Source organism: Magallana gigas, chromosome 4, assembly GCF_963853765.1.
Source record: "Magallana gigas chromosome 4, xbMagGiga1.1, whole genome shotgun sequence".
In the NCBI taxonomy this organism is placed as follows: domain Eukaryota; kingdom Metazoa; phylum Mollusca; class Bivalvia; order Ostreida; family Ostreidae; genus Magallana; species Magallana gigas.
Genome location: NC_088856.1, coordinates 53,697,679 through 53,708,783, shown reverse-complemented (window position 1 = coordinate 53,708,783; position 11,105 = coordinate 53,697,679). Strand labels below are relative to the sequence as shown.

The following is an 11,105-nucleotide window of genomic DNA, read 5'->3' as shown; positions in this document are numbered from 1 at the left end:
TACCTAACCATGAAAAGATCCTTACAGAATTCAGGATTTGGGTAATTAGATAAAAATAATTGTAATTGAGTGCAATTAATTACATTTTTTTAAAGTAATTGGATGTAATTTGTAAGTGAGTCTTTAAATACAAGTAATTAAAAGTATTAAAATACATTCCAAAAATGGCATGTAATTTCAAAAACTATTCAATTACTTTTCAATTACATTTTTTCAAGCTAAGAGTTTAAAACGTTATCTTAAAATTATGGCCGATTTTAAAACCTGATTGCATGTGCTCAGTTTGTTCTACAATTATGTGTGTCAAAATTTATACCTTTTATTTATACAGCATGACAGAATGTATGAGGCAGTAGTGAAGGTCTAATTTTTTTTAAGTGTAAATCCCACATACCCAAAGATAAAAATACTAAAAAAAGGTCACAAGTCCAAAAAAATTCGAAAATGAACAAGAATAAAAAAAAAGAAACTGAAATGCTTATAATTACATTTTTCAAAGAAGTGGAGAGTAATCAATCATATTTTTAAAAAAATCAATGTAATTGTATGTAGTTGACAAAATTGTCAATGTTTTTGAAAGTATCAAATAACATTTCAAAGTTATTGAACCCAGCCCTGACAGGAAGACGGTGATATTATGTTAGGAATTTAACAAATACTATTCAAAACATGATAGAGAACAAACTCAAGTATTTTTCATATCCAAAAGTTGGTTTAAAAGAAAACAAATATATGTTGTTAGTGGAAATAATGGCTTTAATAGCCGATTACAGAGTCGAATAGGGCTGATGGGATATAAATCTTTCCCAAAATGCTCGAAACATATTAACATGTGATGGATAGCCGGGATAAAGCAATTGTAAGTTACATGCAGTAACGTTTGTTACCAATGGGAAAGAAGATAACTTTCTCAAAAATAAATTGAAAATCTAAAATCAAATTCGTTTTCTGATTTAAAATTGATTTTCAAATATGGACACAGTTTTTTTCTTGTATTTACATTTCCAAATGTCTTTGTCTGTGATAACATTACGAATCAATTTTGACGCCTATAATCCAATAATTTTATAAAAAGCTGAGCGACACAAAACGGGTGTCTTATAGCATTACTGGAACACGGTATTGTCTGCGCCGCGCAGTAATACATAGAATGTGCTACATGCAAAAAAAAAGGTGTTAATGTTATTTTAAACTGTATAACTTTAAACTGTATAACATAAAGTTAATTAAGTAATAAGAAATCATTTTAATACTTTCAATATTATGAGGTGATAATTTCGGTCGAAGCGTGGTCTTATCTATCATAAAGCCCTTCGGGTTTTATTGGATTTGACCACGCCCCGACCTAAATTATCACCTCTTTATACTTAAAAAAAAAATATTTCTTATTCCTTAAATATTTCACAAAGGTGTAAAATAAACAAGTTGATTCTAAATTCACTCTCTATTATTTGTAGAAGAGTCTATAAAAACCCGAAAATAACCGTACGTTATAACGATTAATGATTTTTCCTCAGTAATTCTCTAACATTGGTGCATTTTAAAAAATCAAAGGTAGCGTAATTAGAAAAACGACTGCGTTATGTACAAATATCAAGCACACTTAAAAAACAAATAATTTGACATAAATATTTCGATTTTGTAAACATGCTTCGTTGGAGGTTACCCTGACCTCTGTGTGACTGACTTTGAAAGTAATAAATTTCTTTCTACATAGTCTTATCAAGTTATATGTGTTTTTTCAAAATGGTAGGGATTAAATGAGGATCAAAGTAGAAATTTAATTTTTTTTTTACGTTGGCATATTTAACAATGCCTAACGCAACGGAAAAAGCAGCACCCCTCTATCTAAGTTATATTTTGTATACAAGTAGAATTCCAATGTCCTCCAAAAGTAGCAGAAATCTAAAGTTTTCTTTTTTTAAGTCGTCATCTGATTTTTTAGTCTACCTATCAAATAACCATTTGACACTCAAATTATAATGAACATTACAGCTGTTTCCTTTCAACAAGTGTTTTATTTAGGTTAGAAATTTTGAAAACTATTACAATAGTTGATTTGGTAAAGCAAACCAATGATTTGTTGTACATGTAAAACATTGGCTTTGTCTCAAAATGATAATTATGATTTATTCCTATTGTATTTTTTGGACCGATATTGACATAACCATTCAAGAGTTACCTTCCTTTGACCATACTAGTTTACGTCCGCGATCATTTAAAAGAATACTTCCTTACATTGTCACCTTTTTCATCGGATAAAGTTAGTGTTATAGAATACATCAGATACTTACATATATTGTTTTATTTTCTACCTATGAAAAACGTTTAGTTGAATGTTGAATAAAAATTTTTACATAAGCATTTCCATCCAGCTTAATTCAGTTACATACGGCTATTTATATTCATAATATTATCATTATCAGTCAGATTGATTAAATAACATAGGGAGAAAAAAATATAACATTTAAAGTAAGAAAAGGTAATGTAAAATACGACCCTCAGTATAATAGTAAAAGATAATAATGATGAAAAAATTTCAGAATTACTCACTTTATTTGTTATTTTATATGTTCTTTCTCTTTCTTATATGAGGAAAAAAAAACAATAATCACATGGGAGATATAAATCATTATTCATAATAAGAATACACTGTTTTCATTGAATCTTTGTAGACTTTCAGCTGCGCACCACATTTTAAAATATTTAAAGAGACAGTACAGCTGAAAACACATGTGTGAATTCGAATAACTTCAGATTTACCCATTGTTTCGTTAGGAAATAAGAAATAACGTTAATTGTAACAGTTGAAATAGATAAAAATCCATTTCACGTATCTGATTAATGTAATTATGAGCTTCCGGAAATTTAAGAATCGTACAATCCGAAATAATCTTATATCGTTTATTTGTACCACGTGGATTGTGATTGACAGTATTTGACAGTAATTGCTGAAAGCTACAAGATATTCGCCCGACTCCAATCATCGTGGTATACGAGGTGAAAGGACTCTCTAAACGGAACACATGATCACTGTCGATAATCTATTAATGGTTTTCCGATTTCGGCTCATTTTAAAATGAACTGATATAAATGAGTCAAATAACCCCTAAAGGGGCCTCATTTACAAAAATAAATTTAGCTTGTAGTCAACTCCTATGATAAGCACGCAAAGTACATCCTTACAAAATAATAATTGTGGTTATTTTAAAAACTTTGAACAACTATTACCTGGGAGAAGTAGAAAAGACATATTTTCATCAACAAACATGTACAGGAGAATCTTCGCGAGCCCTGCATGTGTTTTGTTTACAGTAAATACGCATGCGTAATAATATAGAAGGCTGACCCCGTAACACGTTGCGATGTACTTATGTGATAGGTTATACGTAATTATTAATTTTAATGAAATAATTTGATTTATTTAATGGAGAACTTTGTAATTTTCTTAAAGTTTGTACATTCATGAGTAGTACAAAAATACCGAACCCGATCGGAAAATTTTTTCAAGTCGGTTTTTTGATAAGATGCGCCGTACTGTCTCTTTAATATACACAAGCACATTCAAGTACATTTTTATCGTTCAGCTGTTCAATGTCCATCTCTATGTAAACAGAGAAAAAAAGTACCTTACTGTGTTCATATGTAACTTCAAGTGGGTCAATAAACTGATGTTGATCATAATGTTGCTCGTCTGTTCCACCCAAGGAAAGATCATACAATTTCGAAAAGCATGTTCGGAGTGACTTTATATGCAGTCGACCTTCATTTATGAGAATACATTATTTGTAAGTTCTATTATCAACGAATTTTATTTCTGATTTCTGATTGCTAAGTTTCTTTCAGACCGGCGAGAAATTGGTGATAAATAGTCACACGATTTGTAAACGAGTCTTGTCCGAACTGCTTAATTCATTTTTACACGTTTATATAGTATATTGTACCAAGGTCCACCCATTCTGTTCATTTCTGAGAGATATATCATCCTTTTAAAAAAACAAATTGACGAGAACCGTTTTAGCGACAATTTATTGAAAATTACATCATTGGATCTTTTTTGGTCTGTCGATTCTTTTCTTTGTAAATATTCAGACCAATCCGCATTCAGCCCTGTCTGCGTCGACAGTTTCCACTGCAGAACGAGTAGTGTTTTACACATTGATTTAGACACATGATACGCCACATGCCGTTTCCAGGGCATCTATTCCGACAAGACGAATACATATCAGAACAAAAACAGTGACACCAGTTTTTCCTTAAATATAAAGGACAACCATCGCAGGCGGATAGGATTGTTGCTGCAACAAGTATGAAGATAATAGCTTTCATCTTCGAAACCTGCAAATATATAATGGGAAAATATACAAAACATGGTCAAAACTTTTTGATTAGTACATGTAGAGGTATATCAAATCCATACATTGTCTTGAATTACATAAAAGCTCATTAATATACATGTATACTCATATTATAATGACAATGTTCGAAAAACCACTGTTTGCTTCAAAGCATTATTTACATGTACCAGCGACCCTTTTAAAAATATCGTCGAAGTAAAAAATAAACAACAAGCTTCTTAAATTCAAACAGAAATAAAATACATTCAAATACCTGAACTGTTTCAATTTATTCAAATTCTCCGTCATAGTTACAATATGATTTTACCCAACTTCATGCTTTAATATGTGTATAAACACATTATGTATGAAATATCTAACGTTACCTACACTTAATTTTTTTCTTACCCTTTAGAGAACAAATAAATACAATTTAAAACTTGAAATGATTAAGAATTACCTTAATAAGAAACATTATATTGCAAGAAAATCTTTCATTGGATATTATGATTAAACTAATGCGAAATCATCGAGAATAATTAGTTGTTGGGCTGTGTATTCTTTATACTGAGAGTTTTCCCGTTCCGTGAAATTAATTTACGAATAGCAACGTATGGCGATAATAATTTCGTACATATTTTAAATATTCAACATCAATCATTTCTTTAGTCTAGCATAATTCAATAAAATAAATATTACTTACCCCTTTTTTGCTTATGATATCAAATTCTACGTGTGGCAATACTTTAATTAGTTTTAATGTTGTGTTTCCTCTTTTATACTCATTTCTTTGTTCCTTGTAATGAATACATAGTAGGTGCAACACATGTGGTTTCATTTCAGAGGATTAGTGTCGTATTTTATGGACAGTTCATTTAATACTGTAAACAGTACACAGGTGATTCATTGCAGTACTCATACAAATGCAACATATTTGTAATCTTTTCGTTAAACTAAAGAAACAAAATCTATTTTTTTTTCTGATATTAAAGACAGACCTTTGGGATTACCAGTTTGTGTCTAAATACATAAATTGCCATCGCGGACAATAAAATTATCTCTTTATAGCATTGACTCATTGGCAGTTATACTTCCATATTATGATATGCAAATCTTATAGCTAGATAACTCCGTTTGTGTAATAAAGAAAACTTCTTCACCATTAAAATATATTCTACTTATATGTACACTTAGAAATACCGTGTAGTCATCTCTCTTTTATTGACAATTTTAGCTACGCATTGACACGTATTAATTGTCATATTTATATCAAGCTGGTGCTTTTAAAACGTGGTTTACTAATCAATAGCTCAAACTGTTATTTGCTTTTAGAGAATTTTATATTATACTTCACAATCTGAGCATGTTCGAATACGGCGAGAACAAAATTAAAAGTGTTTAAATACACTTCCACTTAATGTACATGCATTATGTTAAACCATATGACCTTCTTACATTGTGAATGCATATTGGTATTCATTATGCGAGTTAGTGTGTGAATAAATATTTTACTTCAACATAATATTTTTCTATTAAAAACGTTTTTGGGTGATTCAAAAACTCCTGTGTTACAATACAAATATAAAAAACAGATTTACAAATCTGTGAAATAAAGAAATATATATTTTGGAAACGAAAAAAGATCATCAAAGAGATTAAGAAGGCTGGCACCTGAAATACTTGTAATGTCAATTGACCGAAAACAACTTGGATATGACGATGGGGACCTAAAATGTTCATTATAGGTAAGTAGGAATCACCCATGTCCGTCCGTCCGTCCGTCCGTCCGTCCGTCCGTCTGTGCAAAATTCGTCTCCGGTTCCTATCTTCTTATGGAGAAACATTGAAAGTTTCAACTTCTAACTAAACAAAAACTGCTTATGACCTGAGAGTGTGTCATTACCTTGACCCATGGTCATTTGGGAAAAGTCAAGGTCACTGGCAGGAAAAGTGCAAAATCCGTGTCCGGTCCATATCTTTCTTATGGAGAAACATTGGACGTTCTTACTTCACACAAAGATTGATTATGACCTTGGGGTGTGTCATGAAATTGACTAAACGTCATTTTGGCAAGGTCAAGGTTATTAGCAGAAACAGCGAACAATTCATGTTCTGTCCATATCTTCCTTTAAAGTTCTTAATCACACAAATATTGCTTTTGACCTGAGGTTGTGTCAAGACCTTGACCCACGGTCATTTTGGCAAGATCAGGGTCACTAACAGGAAAAGTCAAAAATTGAAGTCTGGTTTATATCTTTTAATGTAGATCATTAATAGTTCTTATTTCACACAAAGATTGCTTTTAAACTGGATGTGTGTCTTGACTTGACCCAAGATAATTTGGGCAAGCTTAAGGTCATTGTTTATAAAAAATTCTTAAGACCAATTCTATGTAAGAATCAAAATTCGGTGGCCACGCATAGTCACGGATTTTCTTCATACTTGACAATTTGATAGACTTTGGTGAGTAAAAAAGCCTAACACCATTTGTTTGTTGCTATGTGGTCCAGTTGCCATGGTAACTGAGGGTAAAGATGTAAAAATGGCATTTTAATGCTTATTTAAGAACATATTGTGAGTAATGTGCAGAACTTGGGGTTTCCAGGGTAGAATATATTATTAAAAATAGTTGTCATTTTTCAAAATAAAGAAAAAAATTCATGGAGAAACGCATATTTTTAGAGCGTGTCCATGGTTACCTAACAGTAATTTTAAAATCTTTATTTAAATTGAATAAAAAGTGCAAATCTTGGATTTTTTGGTAAACGCTATTATGATTGTGCAATTAAGAATTTAAATATGAAAATTGAGAACCGTTGCCATGGTAACAAGCTTAAAAATAAGGAAAACAATAATATTTCTAGGCATCTTTGAATTGATATTATTCCCTTATAATGAATAAATATATAAAATCAAATGGTGAGAAAAAAAAAGTATGTCCTCAACTTAAATGACACTTGAAAAAAATCTGAAGTTTTCTAAAAATAACTGCCGTTGCTATGGACTTTTCAAAAAACAAGAATTTCTGTGTGATTTTTTACGCAACTTAATTTTCCATAGCAACAACACTTATCTGTTGCATAACAAAGCTTTTTGTTGTATATAATGAAAATTTAGATATATTTTAACAAGTTCCAACTTAAACAATTGCAAAAAAAATCTAAAATTTGGAATGGAAGCATATCAAAATCATCTTCAATTTCTTAGTTTTTCCTATTTTTTTGGCCTTGTTGCCATAGCAACGGATGTCAATTTTCATAATAGAATATATATAGCATGGACATTGATATGAATGTAAAAATTAAACAGTTTCTTATTTCGGCTTATTAAAAAACCTCCAAAAACTGATTTCAAAATTTTGTAACGGTTTCCATGGTAACATTTTAAAAGCATTGGTTTCTCCATCAATTTTCTGATAAAATTAAATAATTGAAAATAGGACAAAGGCTATAATATGTCTTTGGTAGTTTGCATTAGTGGGCAAAACCTTTTAATATAGCTTCAAAGTAGGTAAGTTTTGCTATTTTTCCATCTTTAGCCTCGGTTACTATGGCAACGGTTACCCCTAGCAACCAACTTTTAGTGCTTTTTTCCGTTTTACACTTAGGTGTGTCCAAGTATGAAATATAAGGAAAATTGGTGACTATGCGTGGCCAGACCCTTTTATAAATCTTTGATTCTTACATAGAATTGATCTTAATTCCTGTCTGTGTCATGTCTTGTATTAATGGAAATATTAGAATGTAAAACTTGACTCAAAGCTTGCTTGTGTCAGGTCACATGAAAAAAAATATTATATTATCATCCCCGTCTCTCTGAATATGGCCTGCTCCGATGCATTTTTTTTTTCAATTCTGTAAAACAAATTGATTTCAGTCATGTTTGTTATCATAAGAATGCAAACATCATAATGCATTATCAGTTAAGTTGAAATAAAATGGATTTAAATAATAGAAATTGGTGTGTGTACTCATGTAAGCATTAACAATTCTTTAAAAAATTAGAGCGGTTGTTATCGATAGAACATGGACGGTTAGATAGATAACATCCATCATTTACCTATTATAAAAAAAATATTTGAATTATGATTTTTTTCTTTGCGGGGGGGGGGGGGGTATCATTTGTAAGCTTGCTCCCAGTAATAACAGGGGTTTTTTTTACCCATGTCACATGCCATTTTTTGGAAATATGGGGCACCCAAATAGAAATGATATTTTTTTACTGAAACTGTGCTAAAAGGACTATGTGCGATATGGTATCGATTTCAACCAATGTTTAAATAGTATCGTTTAAAAATCAAATCTTCACAAATCTTGTTTAGAGGATGCCTATAACTTTAATCTTGATTTTGGTCATCATTGCTTACTCGCTGTTTGTCTATGACGTCGCCTAAATGACCTAATTCCCGCAAATTTGCAAACAAATGAAGATATTCTCATTTTTGCTCTGTATTTGGCATTCGGAAGTATTGAGCGCAGGTCTGCTCGAGTGAGATTTTAACATATGTTTTTCTTCAGATAGTTATACATATTATACTAAAAATGGTACTTGAGCAAGCCTGCGCTCGATGTTTCCCGGTCGAAAAACCACCGGAAAACACCCATTTTTTGCTACAAAACTTCAATTTAGCAAAATAATGCAATCTTCATGACGTCATTTTTACATTATGACGTCACTGTGGTGATAACCTTTTACACCTTTTCTCAATATGATTTTAACTATCTCTCACCTTTTTTTAAAGCTCTTTCTAAAACTTTGATTTTGGGGGCAAAAAATGCAACAAACCGCACATAGTTGTTTGGCATGGAAATCGATTATTTGAAGTGATCGAACAACGATTTTAGTTCGAACTTGTAGTTAATTTTGATTTCAATACAATATGAAGTTGAACATATGTAGTGGAAATAAAAGTAATATCTAAGTCTAAGTTTTTGCAACCTTGCTTTACTGGGGGCTTCCTATGCCACAACATAATTAAAATAAGAGAAATTAGTTATGCCATTTTTTATGCTTATAAACATATATTTAATGATACACATTTGTATACAACAAAATTTTATGGTAAACGTGATAACTTCAATTTTTCTATAATCAACTTTCCTTACTTATGTGGCAATATACTTTCTTCACCTACATATGGTGTTTTGTCTCACAGTTAATTCGATACACAAGGACATGCTCTTCGTATGAACGGTTTCTAAGCAAGCTACTGACAAACCAGTTGATAAAACAAGACTATCAACAGTATCGTTTAAAATCATCTTTTCGTACGTTCTATAATAGTCGATACAACGACCTTGTCAGCAAAAAAAAATCCTTCTTTGGATCACATGCTGACTGACGTTTTATACTAATTGTTAGACAATAATAATCAACTAATTGTGTATTGACTTTTCCAGGTTTTGTTCGATTGCGACAAAGAGCACACGGCGGGTGTGACCGGTCAGCAGAGGATTCTCACTCCTCCTAGGCACCGGATCCTACCTATATCTTTTTTGAGAACATTGTTGCTCTGCTTTGAATTTGTATTTCGTTTTATGGATTTATAAGATGACTGACAGTTTGTTATTGTCATTTTTCCTGATAGGTGTTAAATAAATGGATTTTTGAAATCAATCAGAATGTTTGCAATGCTGTCAAATCTAAATTGATCTGTTCATGTGCACAATACATAGCAGCAGTCCATATAATCACTGTTATTTTTGGAATAGTTATATAGATATAAAGATGACACTTAAAACTAGATACACATTTGTATACAATGGATTGATATGTTGTCACATTCAAAGTGACAGGGTGGTCTTCCATTTTGATTTTTTTTTGTAATTGAACGAAGCAAAATATCAATACTTATACTGAGTTTACTCCTTGTTATATCAATAATTATTATATATTATTTAATTTTCGTTTACAAAAATTCAAGAACAAAATCCTCTTTTAAAATCATGATCCGTGTTTTGTATATATCCAGTTTTAATTGTTTACTGTTTCTTAAAAATTTGTTTTCTGCCTTTTTATTGAAACAAAAGCTAACAATTTATCCTGTTTCCGTCTTTTTGTTCAGTGTGTAACTTTAGTTCTCAATATTAATACTTTACATTCCATGTCAAGGATATTGTTAGACGCATGAAGATAAATTGTAAACATCGATCACAACACGGTGCATTCTACTGGGCAAATAACGTTGAATAACTCGAAACGGTCATTGTAAACTTCGTCTCAACCTTATTAATCATCGCGACAAGGACAGTTCAAAAATATAGGTTTCTCTTAAAATCTGCTGCAAACACGAATGCCTTTAACATTTTTTGAAGGTTTGACAATCCCCTGTGTGTCCCTATATATTCAAATGTACAAACCTCTTTATCTCCCGTCAAATCCTAACACCAATCTTTCAATGTCCTTTCCTCTTATGCATTGCTGTCCCTTTCACCCACTGTGTTCATCTGCATGTATCAGTCATTCAGGTTATATCCATGTAGGTCAATGTAGGCACTTTTCATCCTCGGGGCACCACTATTATTATTTTTACTAGCTCTTATAACACTCTTAACGCATTCTGACTCTTATTTAATTTAGTAAAAGTTTTAATCAAATTAACCTCTAATAAAATGACCAGTATGAAAAAGTCATGAATAATATGTAAAAGAAATACAACAACATGCGTATTCTTGTAGTAAACGGTGCTTCTTTGTCTATAAACTTGTTTGTTATTATCTGCCTCTTTGATATTATCTACATTCATCCAGCGAATTTGAATAATATAAT

The 11,105-nt window shown here is 31.2% G+C and overlaps 1 long non-coding RNA gene across 1 annotated transcript; it reads right to left on the bottom strand.

Annotated features, from left to right (window-relative positions):
• Positions 1–4,013: 4,013 nt before the first annotated feature.
• Positions 4,014–5,174, bottom strand: LOC109619615 (uncharacterized). Its single transcript, XR_002200343.3, has 2 exons — positions 5,041–5,174; positions 4,014–4,338 (listed from the first exon to the last, which is right to left on the bottom strand). It is a non-coding gene; the product is annotated as an uncharacterized lncRNA (long non-coding RNA).
• Positions 5,175–11,105: the final 5,931 nt, after the last annotated feature.